The sequence below is a fragment of the Rana temporaria genome, chromosome 2 (genome assembly GCF_905171775.1).
Source record: "Rana temporaria chromosome 2, aRanTem1.1, whole genome shotgun sequence".
NCBI lineage: Eukaryota > Metazoa > Chordata > Amphibia > Anura > Ranidae > Rana > Rana temporaria.
In genome coordinates this window covers 303,745,052-303,767,162 of record NC_053490.1, presented here as the reverse complement: position 1 = coordinate 303,767,162, position 22,111 = coordinate 303,745,052, and the positions used below count along the sequence as shown (strand labels likewise).

Genomic DNA, 22,111 nt, shown 5'->3' with positions numbered 1-22,111 from the left:
GACTACTCAATATCACATCCGCCCCTAGCTGTATACAGCGCCGTGTATTACCAAGCATCAGCGGCGTGTATAATCAGGCATCGGGAGCGAGTGCATCTACAGTTGACGAATGTGACGTTCCTGTCTTTATGTATTCAATTTGATTAAATGGATCTCAACTGCAGAGGTTTCTCAGAATACAAACCAATTAGTCACTCTATATAGATATTTAAGAGTTAATGGTTTTATCTCATCACAACCTCTAATGAAGTGCCAACATAATCAAAGAGCTTATTAACTCATAAGCTTCTATACTTCAACATACATATGTGCCAGACTATGTAATAACTCTCGAGAGTACAATAGTATTAGGAAAAAGTCTATGGTTTCATTCAGTGTTTATAGAATCCAATAATTGAGCATACAGCTACTTCATATGTATGTTCTGACAGATCTCCTCTAAACAATTAAGGTAGAGTGACAGGCGAGTCCATGAACTAACAGCATACAATATCCTTATACAGGAAAGTATAGTTAGAGATACTTGCGGTACAGCTGGTTTAGATGAAGGAAGTGTATGCTGGAATCCTGGAGGCAGACTGTTAAGAATCCTCCCTGTAGATAGTTGTTTTGTAGCTTGGGATGTAATCCTTGTAGTGCTGTAGCCTGGAGATGGTCAGCTGATTCCTGGAGGGGGTGAGCTGGTTGCTGGAGAAGGTGAGCAGCTTCCTGGAGAGCTTGACCTGATGGCTGGAGTAGCAGGTTCACAGGGGTGTCAGTGCCAGGTCCTGGGTGACGGCAGGGGTCCAACAAAATAGCGGAACACCCTGCCGTCAGTGTAGTGGGTTTAAATAGCCCGCGAACCGCGGGAAAGAGCTATCCACGCTGGACGCACTTCCGCGTTCCAGCGTGGAACGCAAGCGCGGCGCACCGGAAGTGACGCTGGGCTAGCCAAGAGAGGAGCGCAGCTGAAGGAAGTAAACAAAGCTGCGCTCGTCTCACAGTAAATAACGCCAGTGGCGTTACAACGAACAGCTGTTCCTGCTCAGATTTCCGTTAGCTCGGATTGTCAAGAGGGAACCATATCGAAAGGAGGAACCAGCTCGGCAGAACACCGGCAGCACCCATGCAGCCCCAAACCATGACACTCCCACCACCATGCTTGACTGTAGGCAAGACACACTTGTCTTTGTACTCCTCACCTGATTGCCGTCACACACGCTTGACGCCATCTGAACCAAATACGTTTATCTTGGTCTCATCAGATCACCGAACATGGTTCCAGTAATCCACATCCTTAGTCTGCTTGTCTTCAGTAAACTGTTTGCAGGCTTTCTTGTGCATCATCTTTAGAAGAGGCTTCCTTCTGGGACGACAGCCATGCACACCAATTTGATGCAGTGTGCGACGTATGGTCTGAGCACTGACAGGCTGAGCACCCCCCCCCCCCCCCCCCCCCCCCCCTTCAACCTCTACAGCATTCTGGCAGCACTCAAATGTCTATTTCTCAAAAACAACCTTTGGTTGACCATGTTGAGGCCTGTTCTGAGTGGAACTTGTCCTGTAAACCGCTGTATGGTCTTGGCCACCGTGCTGCAGCTTAGTTTCAGGATCTTGGCAATCTTATAGCCTAGGCCAGGGTTCAGATCCTCAGAGAGTTCTTTGCCATGAGGTGCCATGTTGAACTTCCAGTGACCAGTATGAGAGAGTGAGAGCGATAACGCCACATTTAACACACCTTCTCCCCATTCACACCTGAGACCTTGTAACTTTAACAAGTCACATGACACCGGGGAGGGAAAATGGCTGATTGAGCTCAATTTGGACATTTTCACTTAGGGGTGTACTCACTTTTGTTGCCAGCTGTTTAGACATTAATGGCTGTGTGTTGTTATTTTGAGAGGAAGGCAAATTTACACTGTTATACAAGCTGTACTCTCACTACTTTACATAGTGTAATTTCTTCAGTGTTGTTACAAGAAAAGATAGAATAAAATATTTACAAAAATGTGACTTTTGTGAGATACAGTGTGTGTGTGTGTGTATATAATCACCTGTTGTGTGCTGGTGATAAAGGGTGATTTACCTAGAAGGCTGACCTGGAATGTGTAGACGGTGCTATTGGCTGTATTGCTCACATAAACAGACCCCGGGGTCCTATAAGCTGGATGTAGGAGCTCAGTCAGGTTTTGTCCCAAATCTGGATGGACAAGAAATCCTGTTTTGTTTTTATGCTTGGGCCAGTTTTTTTTTTTTTCCCAAGGAAGACTGTTTCTTTGGGACAGGTGTGTGATGACTGTACCTGAGTGCTGCAGTGAAAGACTGGCCAACTGTGTCTTTTCTGCAATCCAGATTGTGTATGATGAGGTCCTGCATGACAGGCTTTACTGTGTGGCTGCTCTTTGGAAACGAAGGAGGTGACTTATGCGTTCTTTCTTCTGTTATAGCATTTAGGACTTTCTCCAGGATATGCAGAAGTGAAACAAGGCTCGGGAAGGCAGAAGAGGATCTGGAATCAGTCCCGTCCTGGCATCTCCTTACCAGGGGATAGTTATGGTGCAGCTGCCTCTGCTGGAGCTCTGTGTCTGAGACCATCCAAGCTGACATGATTTGGGTTAGTGTGTACTGCCACTGACAGTGTTACTTACTACATGCTACATCATCTAATAACCTTGTAGTTGTTAGCTTAGAAAATATTGTTTATTCTGAAATTGGAAAATGGATGGTTACCCTCTGCTTTGGAATCAGACTTTCTATGTTCAAGCTAAATTATAATTAGTACTACTACTTATTTTGGTTAGTTAATTAAAGTTGCAAAAAAAGGTCACTGCCCCTACCTATAACTGGCCTTCACAGCAAGGAGCACAGGAAGGGCAAACGCATGTCAAATAAAACCAAAGAATTTCCAAGCTCAACTTACCAACCAGCCAGCAACCAACCAAATTAACCTGTTTAACAGTATGAGTTAAAAACGGGGGTTTAGTTGCACGCATTTGCAAATACATGTCTAAGCTGCAGGCCCCGTCAAGGCTCCCTGTATACTGCAGTCCCTAACTCTAAATTTAGAGTCTCCACCATGGAAGCACATGTATGCTGATGGATAAATGAAGGGCAGATGACTTGACTTAAAGTTGAACAAATAAGTGGATTTATTTTAAAACTGGAATTTAAAGACCCGGATTCACAGACACTGGCGCATATTTATGCCGCCGTAGCGTATCTCCTTTACGCTACGCCGACGCAGTGCAGAGAGGCAAGCACTGAATTCACAAAGCCAGTGCTTCCAAATCTGCGCTGGGTTTCTCAGGCGTAAGCCGGAAGTGGGCGTGAGCCATGCAAATGAGGCGTGACCCCATGCAAATGATGGGCTAAGTGTCAGACAGATACGTATAACGAATGGCGCATGCGCCGTCCCATGGGCGCATCTCAGTGCGCATGCTCACAATCACGTCGGAACAACTGCCTAAGATACGTCGGATCACTGCCTACGGTGTGAACGTAACCTACGCCTAGTCATATTCACGTCCTACGTAAACTACGTAAAATACGTCTGCTTGTGTTCCCTGGTGCAGCCCTTTGCATGGATGCTGCTGAGTTACACCTCCTTTATGGGGCATAACTTTACGCTGGACGTATGACTTTACGCGCACTGCGTTGGACGGACGTACGTTCGTGAATCGGCGTATCTCCCTCATTTGCATATGTGAATAGAAAATCAATGGGAGCGCCAAATGCATCCAGCGTAAATATGCGCCCACTCTACGCCGGCGTAGGCAAGTTACGTCGGTCGGATGAAGCCTATTTTTAGGCGTATCTTAGTTTTGTGGGCACGGCGCACAGATACGACGGCCCATATTTGCACTTACGCGGCGTATCTCGAGAGGCGCAAGTGCTTTGTGAATCCGGGCCAAAGTGTTTTAATTTTGATTAGAACAGGGAATGATTTAAGTCTATCGGGTTTCTTCTCTTTCTTTTTTTTATTATTCAAGAGATTTTAGTTTACTTCCTGTTCTGTAGATACAGCAGGAAGTGGGGAAAAGTAAAATAAATACCCTCTCAGCTGTCGCCACAACACGTTTCTCCATTATAAGATTTACCTTCTGTGGTGGTTCTAATGAGGACGCCAAATTTCCCTTTCGGTTCTTGTGACAATGGTGAATCTCACCAGAGGGGACAAAGGCAACATTAAAAACTAGACAGGAGTGGTTATCTTTCGCCATTTTATCCCAAACTGACTTTTTCCGGTCGGAGTTTAGAAATAGAACATGTTTCATTTTTTTCCGATTGCAAAAAAATATTCTATCGGAAATTCCGATCGTCTGTGTTGAACTCCGACAGAGAAAAAAACATGCATGCTCAGAATCAAGTTGACGCATGCTCGGAAGCATTGAACTTAATTTTTCTCAGCTCGTCGCAGTGTTTTACGTCACCGCGTTTTGGACAGTCGGAATTTAGTCTGATAGTGTGTAGGCAAGACAGCTTAAACGGAATTCCGACGGAAAATTCCATCAGATTTTATCCCATCGGAAATTCCGATCGTGTGTACAGGGCATAAGACCTAAGTCAGAAAATAATGCCTTGATACCTATTTAAAGGCTGTGGCACACAGTTTAGTGGCGCATATAATATAAAATGTGGCTGTATTTCAGTGCCCAGAAGCCACAGGTGTTGCTTACAGCTGTCTGTACAATTAAACTATAGGATACGGGTGTACGTGGGTATACGCAGCTCTGAGCGTAAATCTACATACAGATTTAGGCCCCTAGATGCAGCCAGTGTGCATCCAGGGGTTATAGGTCGGTATGTGTGCGCACATTTACGCTTGGAGCTGCGTTTACCCACCTACAGCTCTATGTTGTAATTTATTTGTGCAGATGGTTGTATGCTATAGCTGTGGCTCCCAGACACTGAAATACAATCATCGTTTACGTTGTATGCCCCCGTATGCCCATGTGCATGAGGGTGTACAGTTTCAGATTTTTATATATGTTTGATTAGCTGAGTTCTTGGGAATAAAAGGTCATTGTGCTTGGGTTTGCAAAGGCTCACGTTTACCTAATATGCAGTCACGTAGGAAAGAACAATTTAGAAGTGTGTAAACAAGAAAAGAGGTGGAAACTCAGTGTTCCACATAGTGAATCTAAATACTAAAACCCACTCTTCTTTTGAAAAGCTGAAACTGTACACAAGTAGACTAGCTTCAGACTCCTGTCCAGGATCTGACTTGGTTACCATCCAGTTCTTTCTCGGGCAGCTGAACCTTGAGTGTGGAGTATTGTGTTCTGTATATGTTGATTTTGAATTAAACAGTCAACGTAAAAGATGGTTTTGTGGCATTTGTCACGAATTGAGTCAATATTATTTTGATGTAATGAAAATTATCATGCCTTATGAGCTGTGAAAATGTTCAGTTTTTCAATGTTGATAGCTATGCAATGTTGGATATGCACAATACTATTTTTCTCAACATGATATTCATATTTGAACATGGCTGTTTGTTCAGTCAGTGATGTCACATATGTCCCTAGGCCTAGCAAATAGCTGCTAGGACCAGGAACAGCAGGATCTTGTGTTTTCATACCTGCAAACAGGGCTGCTGACAAGGTAGTACTGCTGGCCCTCCTGCACGGGGCCAGGGCCCCATCAGTTCATCAAGGGGGCCCAGGCAGCTGACAGTTAGTGGGAAGGGAATCCTGGACTGGAGGGGGTGATAGGTGTGGGGAGTGGGTGGTGTATTCACTGGAACTAATCCTTTGTAGTTACTACCTGCAGCACCTGGAAGCTGGTTTCTCCTCTCAATCCTGTCAGCTGGAATTACAGTAGATTGGTTTTAGTAAATGCCCTCCCACTACAGTAGATTGGTTTTAGTAAATGCCCCCCCACTACAGTAGATTGGTTTTAGTAAATGCCTCCCCCACTACAGTAGATTGGTTTCAGTAAATGCCCCCCCAGATCACATCCTCCTGTCCAGGCTCCCCTTCTACCTGCTGCCCAGGCAATAATAATAATAAATAAGGTATATCATTTTTTTTTTTATATCATAGGTGTAATTTAAATGATAGAGACAGAATATGAACCAAAAATCTAGAAAAACATATGATACAGATGTTATAATTGAGTTTCAGTTCAGTGAGTAAAATAAGTAATTTTACCCTACCAACCACCAATTATTCTGGCTCCCACAGACTGGCTACTGTATGTACTCATGTGGTACACAAGTCTTAGTCAATTTATGTGTATAAGACACCTGTCCGCAGAATCTTTCCTCCATTCAAACGTTACCATCATGGGCAAGACCAAAGAGCTGTCAAAGGACGTCAGGGATAGGATTGTAGACCTGCACAAGGCTGGAATGGGCTACACGACCATCATTGTGAGAAAGGGACAACTGTTGGAGCGATTATTTGCAAATGGAAGAAATACAAAATAGCCACCAATCGCCATCGGTCTGGAGCTCCATGCAATATTTTGCCTCATGGGGTAAGGTTGATCATGAGAAAAGTTGGAGATTAACTGAGAACTACATGGGAGGAGCTTGTGAATGATCTCACAGTTGGGACAACACAATACACCGCCATAGATTGAAATCCTGCAGCACCGGCAAGGTCCCCCTCCTCAAGAAGGCACATGTACAGGCCCATCTGAAGTTTTTCCAATGAACATCTAAATGATTTAGAGAAGGATTGGGAGAAAGTGCTGTGGTCTGAGGAGACCAAAATTGAGCTCTATGGCATCAACTCGACTTGTGTTTTGAGGAAGAAAGATGACTATGACCTTAAGAACACCATCCCTACAGTCGAGCACCGAGGTGGAAACATTATCCTTAGGGGCTGTTTCGCTGCTATGGGTACAGGCCAACTTTGCCACATTGAGGGGCCAATGGACGGGGCCTTGTATTGTAAAATCTTGGATGAGAACCTTCTTCCCTGTGGATGGATCTTCCAGCTTGGCATATCCAGTTTCCAGACCGTAAACCTATAGAAAATTTATTAAAGGAGCTGAAACTTCAAGTTGCCAAGTGATGGGATTTTAGAGAAGATTTGTATAGAACAGTGGACCAAACTCCCTCCTGAGATGTGTGCAAACCTGGTAACCAACTACAAGAAATGTCTTACCTCTGTGCTTGCCAACAAGGGTTACTCCACCAACTACTAAGTCACATTTTGCTTGGGGATCAAATACTTATTTTACTCACTGAACTGCAACTCCATTTATAACATTTGAATTATGTTTTTTTCTGAATTTCTGGTTGACATTCTGTCTCCATAATTTAAAATACACCTATGATAAAAAATTATAGACCCTTTAAAGCGGAGTTCCGCTGAAAAAAAAAATAGTCAGCAGCTACAAATACTGAAGCTGCTGACTTTTAAAATAAGAACACAAACCTGTCCAGTGGGCCCGCAATGTCCTCCCCCGAACCAACCCGTCCCCTGGCTCCGGGTGTAGGAGTCGGCATCTTCAGTTAGGGAATCAGGTGAAGCCTTGTGGATTCATTCACAGCCTGGTTCCCTACTACACATGAGTCACACTGCGTGTTCTGACTGGATCCTGTTGTCTTCTGGGACCTGTGTGTCTCCCAGAAGACAGTAGGGGGGCGAAGGAAGGGCCAAACATGGTGTAGATCGCTGCTGATTCTGCGGCAACCTTTAGCCGGAAGTGGGAGCAAGTACCGGTATTAGAGAGGTATCTGCTCCCCCTGAAAGATGCCAAATGTGACACCAGAGGTGGGGAGGAACATTATAAGCGGAAGTTCCATTTTTGGGTGGAACTCTGCTTTAATTTATTTGTAAGTAGGCAAACTTACAAAACCTGCAGGGGATTAAATATTAGATTTCCCCACTGTATATATGTGTTTTAGTGCATACAAGGGCTCAGAGAGGTAGGTATCGAGACTTTTTCTGAAGATGGTGTAGGGATGTGGCAACAGCAACTTCAACAGAGTACAGATACAGTGCAGTGTAAAATGCAGAGACCGAAATGAACTGTCACAAGCTGGGCATGGAGGTGTGTCAGGAGGCAGAGAAACAGCAGTACACTGATCTTCCTAGTGAGGAGATGTGCAGGGGGGCCTGTCAGCAGGAGGCAGAGAAACAGCAGTACACTGATCTTCCTATTGAGGAGATGTGCAGGGGGGCCTGTCAGCAGGAGGCAGAGAAACAGCAGTACACTGATCTTCCTAGTGAGGAGATGTGCAGGGGGGCATGTCAGCAGGAGGCAGAGAAACGGCAGTACACTGATCTTCCTAGTCAGGAGATGTGCAGGGGGGGGGATGTCAGCAGGAGGCAGAGAAACAGCAGTACACTGATCTTCCTAGTGAGGAGCTCTGCAGGAGTTTGTGTCAGTCAGCAGGAGACAGGGAACAGTGGTACACTGCTTTTCATAGAAAGGGAGCTCTGCAGGGGGGCATGTGAGCAGGTGGAAGCAATGCATACTGAACAGGATACTTGTCATACAAGTGCATGGTAACACAGACCTATATTAGATTTTGGGGCAAACTACACTTTAAAGGGAACCTGTCAAAGAAAATATCCTTGCTGGCTTGTCCAGATATTTTAGTTAACCAGTGTTATGCAAACCTATAAACATTTTCTGATCTTTCTTTGTTTGAATACTGTTTATACACAGTTTATTTAAATAAGTTCTAATTTGTATAATGCCAGCTCAGACTAGGTGAATCTTTTCTTAAGCTGACTGTACATGGGGAATGGCCTTTGTTCACCTTCCATGCTCATCCTCTATTTAGTACATTTCAGATGATCTCCCTATTCTGCCTATGAAGCTGTAATTTGAAGGCCTGGGTTATCCCTGTTCTCCTATTGTATGGTACAATCCTATCTCTGCCAGCAGACATGACCCTAGTCTCCTACAGGACAATCATTCAAGCTCCATACAGAGCAATGTTATTGTGTTGTAAAAGTTTATATCATCCAGTGATGTTTCCCAGTCTTAGCACAGCAGAAGAGATAAATGGAATAGTAAGAATAGACTGTTGTGTGCAGGAAAAGAGTATTGCGCTCTGTGCAGAAAGAACAGGATGGGAATATCTCCGCTTCAGGTTTCAGCTCTTGCAAGACCTCTTTAAGCCTTCCATCCTTGCCAGGCAGATGAAAAGATTAGCTTATTGGATTGGTTTCATATAACGTAGTAGTCACAACGCTTAATATAAAGGGCAGCATTCTTCTCAGGTGAGTTTAACATGGTCTTCCTATGAAGAAAATGCTCCATATTGGTTTAGTAACCAGATCTACTTAGGCTAGTTCACGGCAATGTCTTCTTTAATAACCTGAATGTTGTGTGTGTTGATATTATCAGGAACTACATTATCATAGTCTTCAGCATGTATAAAAGAACCTGAAGTTGTCTCTATATAGGACTGTTCTAAACTACTCAGAACTAAATTATGTTTGACATGTTGGTTTCCCTCTGGGAAATATTCATTTTATTGTAGGCAACTGCAGTCTGTCCTGAGCTTCTCTTTATGTCTCATTTACACTTTGACCATTTTGGAAAGTCTTTGATGTTAAAGGTTTGGCTGATGTTATCTCGTAATTTTTAAAAGTAACAGACTGTTGTACCATGTAGTCAGGGGTGTCAAACTCAAATTCATAGGGGGGCCGCATCAGTATTGTATCTGCATTGTATCTGCACTCCACCATAGTGTTCAGTCTGAGCAGTCTCCAATACAGTTTTCTCGCGCTTCATAGGAAGCACTGGGTTCAGGAGTGCACTGCGTATGGAGCGCAGGGTTCGGGAGTGCGGTGCGTAGGGAGCGCAGGGTTCGGGAGTGCGTAGGGAGCACAGGGTTCGGGAGTGCGTAGGGAGCGCAGGGTTCGGGAGTGCGTAGGGAGCGCAGGGTTCGGGAGTGCGTAGGGAGCGCAGGGTTCGGGAGTGCGTAGGGAGCGCAGGGTTCAGGAGTATGCTATGCACAGTATGCAACAACCGATTTTCACCCCTCCTCCTGGGTTCAGCTGTCGGAGCTGTCAGAAACAATCTATCCCCTTCCCTACAGATGGCTACTGGCTGACACAGAGAAGGTAGATCACATAGCCAGACTGGTGTGGGCTGAAAATAGGTAAGTATACACATATACACTTTTTTTTAGCAAACATATGTATTAGGAGGAAGAGGATTTTTTAAAAAAACTTCCCCTCCTGCAGGTTTAAGCCATAATAAACTAGTATGCCCCCACCCCAGGTCTCTTTGTAAAGAGGACCTGTCATGCACGATTCCCATTACAAGGGATGTTTACATTCCTTGAAATATGAATAAAAGTGATGCATGCGTACGTCACACCCACATATGTAACCTGCATTCAAGCCACACATGTTAGCTATCGCCGTGAACATTAGAGCTGGAACAATAATTTTAGCCGAAGACCTCTTTTGTAACTCTAAACTGGTAACCTATAAAAGCGTATTGAGCGTTGGATATGGAGATTACTGAAGTTTGGCGCCGTTCCACAAGTGCGCAATTTTAAAGCGTGACATGTTGGGTATCTGTTTACTCAGCGTAACATCATCTTTCACTTTATACAAAAAAATCAGGCTAACTTTAGTGTTTTTTTTTTATTTATGAAAAATTTCTGCACAAATACTGTGTGACATAAAAAGTTGCAACAGCCGCCATTTTATTCCCTAAAGTCTCAGCTAAAAAACATATATAATGTTTGGGGGTTCTAAGTAATCTTCTAGCAAAAAAAATTATGATTTTTACACGTAGGAGATGAATGCTAGAATAGGCACTTTAAAGTTGTTGTAAACCCTAGAAACAAAACAAAAAAAAAACCCTGCAAGGCAAAGGCATACTAGCTCCATTATGTATTACTTACCTCAGATCAAAGCCCCCGCAGTGGTCCTCGTTCACCGCTCCAGCCGGCAACATCGCTCAAGGAGTTACTCCCGGGTATCGCGGTGTCCGGCGCTGTTATTGGCCTGAGCACCGATAACGTTGCATGTGCGCGGGAGCTGCCGATAAAGCAACAACGTGCCATTGCTTTAGTGCACATGTCCCGAAGACTTTGGCACATGCAGAGGACATCTCCTAAACCGTGCAGGTTTAGGAGATATCCTGGGTAGCTACAGGTAAGCCTTATTATAGTCTTACCTGTAGCAAAAAGTGGTTTGTAAGGGTTTACAACCACTTTAAAGGCATTCAAAATGCTAAGATCTGTGTTTTTGAATGCTTTTGATTTAAATTGAATGCTTTTGATTTAAAAAAAATGGTGCCAATGGTTTCCGAGTAAACCAGAACTGATGTCATGTTACTATTACGAACAATTGATCACAGCCGATCCAGGCTTTGCTTGGTTGTCAGGCCACCTGAAGGACATGCTGGCTGGTCACTCGGGTCTCACCGGTGGGATGGCAGGGTCACGGAAGAGGAAGGGGGGTGTCATCCCCTCCCACTAAAATATGGGCTACAATAGCCTGAGTGCAAAATACATATAAAGATAGCAAAACAAATGTCCCATCAAAGTGATCAGTGATCTTGGTGAATAAATAATGAGTCTTCCAGAGTCTTCTATAAAATTCTTCTAAGTGGTGGGCTCACAGAGCGCTTACCTCATCACATATGGGTTTCTGCTTTTTCAAAAGGCCTGTGACAGTCTGGTTATCTCCTGAGATAATTTTCATATGGTGATCTCCAACTGGTATGCGGTACTCGGTTCAGGCTCAAAGATGTCCCTCAGTCTTGCCCGGGGTATAAAAAGAGATGGCCCATAGTGAAGTATGTAATAAAAACTTTAATGAGTAATAAAGATGCTTTAAAGTAAAAACAGACGATTTCTGCGATATTTCCGGTATTTCCTGGTACTTCCGGTTCCTTACATGTTATGCCACGTCACGTGGCTTCATCAGAGACCTCTCACCATATGAGAATTATCTCAGGTGATAACCAGACTGTCACAGGCCTTTTGAAAAAGCAGAAACCTATATGTGATGAGGTAAGCCCACCTAGAAGAATTTTATAGAAGACTCTGGAAGATTAATTATTTATTCACCAAGATCACTGATCACTTTGATGGGACATTTGTTTTTCTATCTTTATATGTATTTTGCACTCAGGCTATTGTAGCCCATATTTCAGTATTTAATTTGCGCTTATCACTTTTTTACGTCATTTACTATTGGTTTATATTATATACTCACAATTAGATTGAGCAGCTGTTTAACACTATATTTATACTTCGTTTGGTGGAGCGAGAGCACACCTATATTATCCCCTCCCACTGCTTGTAATAGCAATCGATTGGCTGGTTAGCTGTTCTGATTGCTATTACAAGAGAGCCAATCGCCGGCTCTAAAAAAACTGTACCGGGTGATGCCTGCAGGCATCATCCCGGTATAATCAGCAAAAGTCCAGCTGGACGGGAAGTGGTTAATGTAGCATGTTTGAAAATCATGGTCTTTCAGAAGATCACATTTAAAAATAAAACCTGGGTTTATGATGACAGATAATTCTAGGTTGCCTGAGTCCAGTTTTCCTGTTTAATGCTCTAGGGCAGTGCTCTCCAAACTGCGTTCGGGGGGGGGGGGGGGGGGGTATGGCCCTTTGCTTGCTTTTATCCTGCCCTTGGGGTACTATTATCCCACGGATACGAGACACTATTATGGCAACTGGCATCCACAATAGGGCACCATTTCTCCCATTGACATCAACAATGGGGCACTATTTCTCCCAACGTTACTAATGATGGGGTGCTATTCCTCCACCCAATACCACATGTGATGTTTACTCCCACAAATGCAGAGAAAATTTCCACATTTCCGCAGTCCGGTGTTCTGACAAGAAATGACACCCGTCGAATAATGCTGCCGAAAGTCTCCAAACATGACCAGCTGTACACAGCGCCTGCGCAAAGAAGATGATATTGTGCCACACGCTCCCGATGCTCGTGTAACGCTGCAAGGGATGGTTGTATTATTGATTGAACTTTGCATGGGGTGGATGCCTACAGAAGAGGCCGTATTGTATCATGATGTGCAGGCCCTCCTACAGTCTAAAGGACAATAAACTGGCCCTTTGTTTAGATAGGAGACCGCGCTCTAGGATATGCAGATGTGACTCTCTCCTGTGATCTAGTGCATGACATGCTTCCTCCTGCTTCTTGTATCACTTCACTGGCCAGTGAAGCAGATTGGTAACAATGATGGAGCAGTAGTGAGGCATAAGAGGGGATGTGTCCAGCCTCTCTACAGTGGGTGATTGGCAAAATGTGCACGCCAAAGCTTGACTGACCGACCTGCAGGGACCTGGCGTTGTCTGCTGTCACTTGCCTACAGATACATTAATTTTGCTTAAAGTACACCTTTTAGTTGGTTTAACTAAAACCTTAGCAGGTATATACAATTATCATCTGAACCTAGGAACATTTCAGAGTAATGAAACTCCAATGTCAGGCTTTGGTTTCTTTACATCCCATGTAGAGGTACCGACGGGAAATGGAAAACTTTTTTGTCTGTGTCATGACAGTTTCAATCTTGTGAGTTTAATTTTCTATCTGTTTTGTCCCAAGTCATTTTGTTTATACAGTGCTAAGCTTTACATCTGTGTGAACAGGAACAGTACTAGTATAGAGACTTGTGACACAGAGTCGTTGACTGATGAGATTGTGCGTCAAAAGAACCTTGCTGCTTGTACACTATACAATCTGATTGTTTAATCTCCTTTGGATCTACCAACAACTTTGTAATGCAAGGGCCTCTGCAATTGGATCGTATATTTTTGTCCTGCTATTACATCGCCTTGGTAAATTTGTAATTATATTGTAAAGGGATTGCAGTCTATCGGGTCACCCTGAGAAGTATATTTATAATGTCACAAATGCTATAAAAAGATGAATCAAATATATCATTTTAATTCGATTTAGGAAACGATGGTCACATTTGGTCTATTTTGTGAAAATTGTTGCAGCCCAAGTTAGGGCTGGGGAAAAAATCGATTTGAATCTTGAATCGAGTTGGGAGGTCAAATCGATTCAGATTTTGACCAAATCGATTTTTTTTCCATAGGACTGGTGCTCAGCGGACTAGGCCAAACCCGTGGCCTCGCCTAAAAAATCCTGCCACGATCCTAAGAAAAGGGCGCGAGGCCAGACGCCGCGGACTAGGCTGAAGCCGTGGCCTTTTACCAGGATCGCGGCGAGCTGCGGGCAGGATTTTTTAGGCGAGGCCGCGGCTTCGGCCTAGTCCGCTGTCTTTTCCCAGGATCGCGACGGACTAGGCCGAAGCCGCGGCCTCGCCTAAAAACTCCTGCCCGCAGCTCCTTAGGACCGGCACAGTGTCCATCAGAATTTTTTTTTTAATCGTGAATCAAGTTTGTTTGTTTGTTTTTTTTTTTTGTTTTTTTTAAATCGCAGATTTTTTTGGGGGCCAAAATCGGGGAAAACAACTGTTGCTGTAACTGCTTACAAAGAAAAGCTGGCGTTCAGTTTCTAATTTGTTAGTCAAATCCATCTAATGATCTAACACTACCCTCTACTCAAACTGACAATGCTGCTGTCCAAAGATGTCTTTGTTGCTCCTTCATGCAGAGTAGAAACACTTTAGGACAAAAAATACTGTTTTACCAGGTGAAAATAAGACCCCATTCACACCTCAGCATTTTTGTAGCTTGAAGCTCCAAAATGCCAGAGAAGAAAAAAATGTATTATTTTCTATGGAGTTGGTTCGTATCTACACTCCAAATCACCTGAAGGCTAAAGCCTGAAGCTCCAAAAGTTCTGGAGCTTTTTTTTTTTTTTTGTAGCTCAAATATAGCAAATTTGCAAATTTTTGGTATGTTTTTATTTCCATAGAAATTAATGGAAATGCTCCATTTGCACGTTTTTGTGCGCTTTGTTGCACAAATTAAAAATAGTATATGAATAAATGTAAAATAGCTAAAAATCATTCTAAATAAATAATAAATTAATTAATATTATGTAATATCACATAAATAAATAATAACCCCTAACCTTCAAATATATTAAATACTTTGGGCCTAATCCACAGCCAGCGGGTGTAACTTAAATATTCGGATTTAAGTTACACCGCCGGAAAATTTCTACCTAAGTGCCCGATCCACAAAGCACTTACCTAGAAATTTTCTGCGGTGTAACTTAAATCCAGCCGGCGCAAGGCGTTCCTAATTTAATGGGGCAAGTCCCATTTAAATTAGGCGCGCTCCCGCGCCGGACGTACTGCGCATGCTCCCGACGTCATTTTCCCGACGTGCTTTGCGCGGTTTTACGTTGCGCCAGGGGTTTTGAGAATCGCGACAGGCGTAAAAAAAAAAAATACGAGTTGCGGCGGGGAAAAAAAAAATTTGAAAAAAAAAAAGACAGCGACGCGGGATAGAAGGGTCTACTTTTACAAGGTGTAAACAGTTTAGGCCTTGTAAAAGATGCCCTAATATTGCGACGGCAAACTAATACTTACGGAGAAAAAACGAAGCGTAAAAGCTTCGTGGATCTCCGTAAGTGCTAATTTGCATACCCGAAGCGGCATTCCGACGAGAAATGCCCCCAGCGGCGGATGCGGTACTGCATCCTAAGATCCGACAGTGTAAGTCCGTTACACATGTCGGATCTTCTGTCTATCTATTGGAAACTGATTCTGTGGATCAGTTCCAAAGATAGAAACAGGGATACGACGGCGTATCGGTAGATACGCCGGCGTATCCCTTTTGTGGATCACCCCCTTTATTACTAATAACATTAATCATTTTTTTTTTTTTTTGTTTATTTTGTGTTAGTGTTTATTTTTTTAAGACTTAAGGTTAGGGGTTATTTTATTTGTTATTACATAGTAATGTTTTGTATTTTTTTATTATAATAGTAGTAGTAGTAGTAGTAGTAGTAGTACTTTAGGGCCCTTTCACACATGCGAACAGTATGTTCGTATTTCATCCATCTTTCTTTAGATGAAATACAGACATACATTAATCCCTATGGGATAGCGGGTGTCAGCGGATGAACACCCGATCTCATCGGTCCCCGCTATGGTCCGATTCTGCAGACGGAGGAAAATAGTATTTTTCCATCCGTCATCGGATCAGGTGAACACGGACAGACGGTCTGTGTTCATCCGATCCCCCCCCATAGGGGAGAGCAGAGATCTGACAGGGCGGTCCCTGCACAGTGTGCGGGGTCCACCCTGTCACCTGCCGGCTCAGCGGGATCAACGGAGCGATCCTCGCTGAGCAAACGGATATTTAAGGAACGGATCCTTGCAGGATCTGATAGTGTGAAAGGGCCCTAACTCTACCCCATTACCCTAACAAAATAAATGGAAAATAATGATGGAAAAATGAAAGCTGAAAAACCTAGCAAAAAATTATGTAACAGATGATAGTTTTCTCTATTGACTAATAAAAAAAAAACACCAAAGTTTAAAAACACTGTATCAAAACGCAATCGCACATAAAATCGTGCCAAAATTACACATAAAAACGTGCAAATAAAGCCGGAAAAATGATCAGGTGTGAATTCAGCCTTAAGCCTCATACACACGATCGGACTTCCAACGGACTTTTCCATGAATTTTGCTCCGAAGGGCGTTGTTCGTGAACTTGGTTTGCATACACACAGCAGGACTTTTTCGGCCAACAAATGCGAACGTAGTGACGTAATACATGTTTTTTCTGCTCTTTGCCGCCACCCTTTGGGCAACTTCTGCTATTGTTGTCTGATCTTTAGCATTGGTTCTGAGCATGCGTGTTTTTACTTTGGACTTTACACACGATCAGATTAGTAGGACATTTGTTTTGCAGGAAAGTTTGTCTGTTCTCACAGCGAACATTTGTCTGACGAAAAAGTTTGTACGATGGAACGTACACACGGTCAGATTGTCTGCTAAAACAGGTCCGTCGGACAATTGTTGTCAAAAAGTCAGATCGTGTCTGGTCATTTTTTTTTTTTTTTTAAGAAAACAAATGCACCACCACATTAGAAAGATGCAATATATTACGTTTTTGTTTTTTGGAATTAATACCACTTTAAATCTATTGTTTGTTTGTTTTTTTGTTCAAATAAACTTTGATACGTCTTTCCATGTTTTTTTCCCCTAAGAAACACAGTCTCCTTTTTGTCTTGTATTGTATTTTTTTCCATGACTTGGCAAATATTTATTTCACAGCACCACCAAAACTGCCTCCACTTATGTGCTGTACACCGTGCTTATCTTGGACAGCTTCTTTCAGCACCTCTTCACTATGGACCAGTGAATTGTAACTGAGCCTGCACTGCGCTCACTGCACCTGGCCATGCCATTGTTACATATGGAAACATGAAAAATGCTTTCATGACGAGCCATTTTTAATAAACCTTAGAAAAATCACTTATAAAATTTTGAGGGTAATAAATATTGTCATATGGAAAGTAGAAATACTGTTTTTGTTCAGGGTGTAACTGCAAATAAACATGCAAGCTGTCCTACAGCTGACGGCATATCTCATATTCAGATCAGTGTTTGTGTCGGCTTGGGATCAGTCTGAATAGACAATGCTCTGTTCTAGGCAGTTGGAACACTGAATGGCTGACACATGCCCTAGTAAATGCCATCCATATGGCTCTGCTGCCTGTGGCATAATTATTTAAAGTGTATTCCTGGGGTAATGCAGAAAATTATTACGTTAAATAACTTGGTTGCAACACTGCGTGCTGACAGAAAATAAAAAACGAAACTACCGTATTTATCTGGGTATTGCGCGCTCCGGCGTATAGCGCGCACCCCTAATGTGGACCCGCAATTCCTGTAAAAAAAAAAACATTTTAGTACTTACAGTTTTGGTGTCTTGCGCAGCATCCATCGGCGGCCTTGTCGGGTCCGGCGTCCGTCTGCGGCTTCAGTGATGTCCTCCCGGCTTCTCCCGTTCTGCCTCCCCGTCGAATCGATGCTTCCTGCGCTTAGTTTGAACGACTCCGCCGACATATACCGAGTGCAGTACACTCGGCATCGCTCGTGCTCGCGCTCTGTGACATTTATGCGTGAGCACGAGCGAAGCCGAGCCTGGCCGAATGTACCCGAGTGTACTGCGCTCGGTATATGTCAGCGCAGGCATTCAAACTAAGCGCAGGTATCGGCGTATATCGCGCACCAATGTTTTTCCCCTTATTTTAAGGGGTTAAAAGTGCGTGGTATACGCCGATAAATAATTTGTCACACTTCTCAGCATGGATGGATACGTCTCTTAAGCCTCGTACACACGCTCGGGTAAACCGTTTGTGTGTACGAGGCTTTTAGGTTTCTCGTCTGGAAATCTGGCCTGAATCTCGAGATCCTGCTCTCTATTTTCTCGTCGATATTCTTGTCGGCCTGTTTCACGACAAGAAACCCTCAAAATGACTTGACACATGCGCGGTAGCTTCCAAGTCATAGGTAGGGTGAAGCAAGATGGCGGCGACGGCATCGAATGTGACGAGCGCATGCTAGTCGTACGCGATGACGTCACTGCGTTCTTGCCGTTCAAGAGAACCGCGGTTCTTTTGAAAGGAGTGTGTGTACACTCGGGCGGCAAGAGATTCTTGCCAAGAATCTCATCAGGAAAAACGTTTTTTTCCTGATGAGATTCTGGCCCGTGTGTACAAGGCCTTACTGTTAAGTATTGTATTCATAGGCCTCATGCACACAGGACATTTAAAAAACGCCAGCACTGCTGTCAGGAAAATGAAGCGTTAAATCGTTTTTGAAACGTTTTTGGCTTTTTTTCAGTAGAACCACTACCTATAATGTAAAAACGCCAAACCCAGCTAAAGGCATCTAACAGCTTGTTAAGTGTTTAGCAGCATTTAGCTGCGTTTTGGGGCATTTTTCGTTTTTACAGCTCAACAGCCTCTGCTCCTGGATGCACAGGTTGTCGGGTTTTTTTTCTACTGCCCCTAAACGCTTATGTCTCCAAACGTCTCTGACCGTTTGTGTGCATGGACACATTGGTTAACATGGAGGGGCCTTTAGAGGCAGTTAAAAAAATAAAAAGTTTAGACGCCCCTAACAGCAGCTGTGTGCATGAGCTCTTACAGCCAGCAGATGTCAAATACCTTAACCGCTTTAGCCCCGGACCATTTTGGGTGGTTAAAGACCGGGCCACTTTTTGCAATTCGGCACTGCGTCGCTTTAACTGACAATGGCGGCCGTGCGACGTGGCTCCCAAACATAATTGATGTCCTTTTTTTTCCCACAAATAGAGCTTTCTTTTGGTGGTAGTTGATCACCTCTGCGATTTTATTTATTTTTTTGCGCTATAAACAAAAAAAGAGTGACAATTTTGAAAAAAATTCTATATTTTTTACTTTTTGCTATAAAAAATATCCCCCAAAAAAATATATAAAAAAAAAAAAAAAATTCCCACAGTTTAGGCCGATACGTATTCTTCTACATATTTTTGGTTAAAAAAATCGCAATAAGCGTTTATTGATTGGTTTCCTCAAAAGTTATAGTTTCTACAAAATAGGGTACTGTTTTATGGCATTTTTATTAATATAATTATTTTTTTTTACAAATTATGGCGGCGATCAGCGATTTTTATCGTGACTGCGACACATCGGACACTTTTGACACCATTTTGGGACCATTGTCATTTTTACAGCGATCAGTGCTATTAAAATGCACTGATTACTGTAAAAACGACACTGATAGTGAATGGGTTCACTACTAGGTGGTGCTGCAGGGGTTAAGTGTTCCCTAGGAAGTGATTCTTACTGTTAGGGGACGTGGCCGATCACGGGGAAAGGTCATCAGTGATTGTGTCACTAGGCAGAATAGGGGAATGCCTTGTTTACAAAGGCATTCCCCTGTTCTGATCTTGCAGACGCAATCGCGGGACTCCCGGGAATATCGAGTTCCCGCGGCCGCACTCGTGAGGCACGCGGCGGGCGTGCTCGCCCGCTGGGCGGCAGATTCAAATGGACCTTCCCTGTACGCCAATCTGCCTGCCCCTGCCATTCTGTCTACGTAAATAGGCGTGCGGCGGTCGGCAAGTGGTTAAAACATGCTATACTTGCCTGCTCTGTGCAGTGGTTTGACACAGAACAGCTCAGATCCTCCTCTTCTCAGGTCCCTCTTCAGTGCTTCTAGCCCCTTAGACGGGAGCATCTAATCAGCACTGCAACACCAGCCTTTCCAGATGAGTCAGATGCCATATAAGACACCAGGAAATACCTAGAAGTATATTTAAGGGATCCTCAAGCACGAAAATGGGTCTCCTGCACCAGTATCACACCCGCACCAGAGGCCCTGAACTCCTTTAAAGCCATTTATCGTTTTTTGATGGAATTCAGACCTTTCACTTTATATGACATCAGCTTCAAAGCCATAGTAAAGCCGAGATATCTAGCCAGTAATCATTCAGTATAGTGGGCGATAGCCATCAGTACAGACACACATATATAGCCTTATAACCGATATCTGTCATGCAACAGAGTAAAAAACTGATCAACATTAAAGAGGTTGTAAAGGTTCATTTTTTATTTTCTAAATTGGTTACTTTAAGCTCGTGGATTGTTGGTTTACTAACCTTTTCCTTCAATTTCCCTTCTAAATGTTTTTTTTTCTTTGTCTGAATTTCTCACTTCCTGTTCCTCCTCAGTAAGGTGTTCAGTAAGCTGTTCTAAATGACTTTCCACCGCTCGGATGATGGTGGAAAGCTTACTGAGGAGAAACAAAGAAAAAAAACATTTAGAAGGGAAATGGAAGGAAAAGGTAAGTGAACAAACAATACACTAGCTTAAAGGAACCTATTTAGAAAATAAAAGACGAACCTAAAAGACGAAAAGATAATAATTAAAAAAAAAATCAAAACGGACCAAAAGTAATATTGCTGCGTAATAACAAGAAGGCCGGTATGGCCCAATTTTTTTTTTTACATCAGGTGTAGGCCTGAGAGACATCTGCTTCTCAGGAATCCTCGGCCGCAACCAGAGGACATGTTGGGCTAGCAAAGCGGCCCCTAACAAGAGGAAAAAATGTGACGTCTACTCAGAACTTCGTGGGAATTAGCAAGTAGAAAAAACAAAAAAAGTTCAAAGCACATCCATGGGTAAAGAGGGAGAAACAGTCCCTTGAAGGGGTTGGCGTGGGGTCGGGTTCCCATGTGGGTAGAAAAAGGAGAAGGATGCCTCCCAGCAGGTCAAGTAGGTAGCCTGGTACGATGAGATTGCTGAGGTGTGGAGTAGATCCACGATCCCCTTCCTCTCACTGGTGTCCATATTTTAGAAGGAGCTGGCAGGGGGGCGTGGGGTGGCAGGTCCAGGCCTAGGCGCTTGAGAAAGGCATCTCCCTCCTGCAGGTCATGAAGGACATGTTGGACACCATCCTTAGTGATATTGAGGCGAAAGAGGAAGCCCCAATAATAGTTGAAGGTGATAGGTGATGGGCCGTAGTGATTGGGGAGATGTCACTGAATAGCTGGATTTTGTCACCCTTGTATTCAATACTGGATTGGTTGCGAGTGGCCAGAGTGCGAGTGCCTCTTTGCATTTTATAATAGTGGAACAGTACCACTATGTCATGTGGTCTGGCTCCTGCAGGGGGTTTGGGGGCCAATGACCTATGGGCCCCATTAAGGCGCTGTAGCTGAGATACAGCATTTTTAAGAAATGCTTTCTCCTCTTCTAGAGCCTGTACATACTGCAAAGTCTCATCAAACTTGGTTTCCAAAGTAGCTGTGCGCTCGCCCAGCAAGTCTATCTCGCCCCTGAGTTCTCTGGAGATCTTCCCCTTTTCCTAAGTGCCCAGCCGTGGGTCGCTCCCGCGACCCGGTCCGAAGCTCTGTGACCGCGGGACCCGATCACCGCTGGAGTCCCGCGATCGGTCCCCGGAGCTGAAGAACGGGGAGAGCCGTGTGTAAACACAGCTTCCCCGTTCTTCACCGTGGCGCCGTCATCGATCGTGTGTTCCCTTATATAGGGAAACATGATCAATGATGTCACACCTACAGCCACACCCCCCTACAGTTAGAAACACAGATGAGGTCATACATAACACCTTCAGCAGCCCCTTGTGGTTAACTCCCAAACTGCAATTGTCATTTTCACAGTAAACAATGCATTTTAAATGCATTTTTTGCTGTGAAAATGACAATGGTCCCAAAAATGTGTCAAAATTGTTCGAAGTGTCTGCCATAATGTCGCAGTCATGAAAAAAATCGCTGA

The 22,111-nt window shown here is 43.7% G+C and overlaps 1 protein-coding gene across 1 annotated transcript in view; it reads left to right on the top strand.

The window, feature by feature from the left end:
- The window catches only part of KIAA0319L (KIAA0319 like), a 135,898-nt gene that overhangs the window by 3,044 nt on the left and 110,743 nt on the right, over nt 1-22,111 (top strand). The window contains exon 2 of the mRNA XM_040337309.1: nt 2,427-2,593. The gene's annotated coding sequence lies outside the window, so the exon portion shown is untranslated. The remainder of the gene's footprint in view (nt 1-2,426; nt 2,594-22,111) is intronic.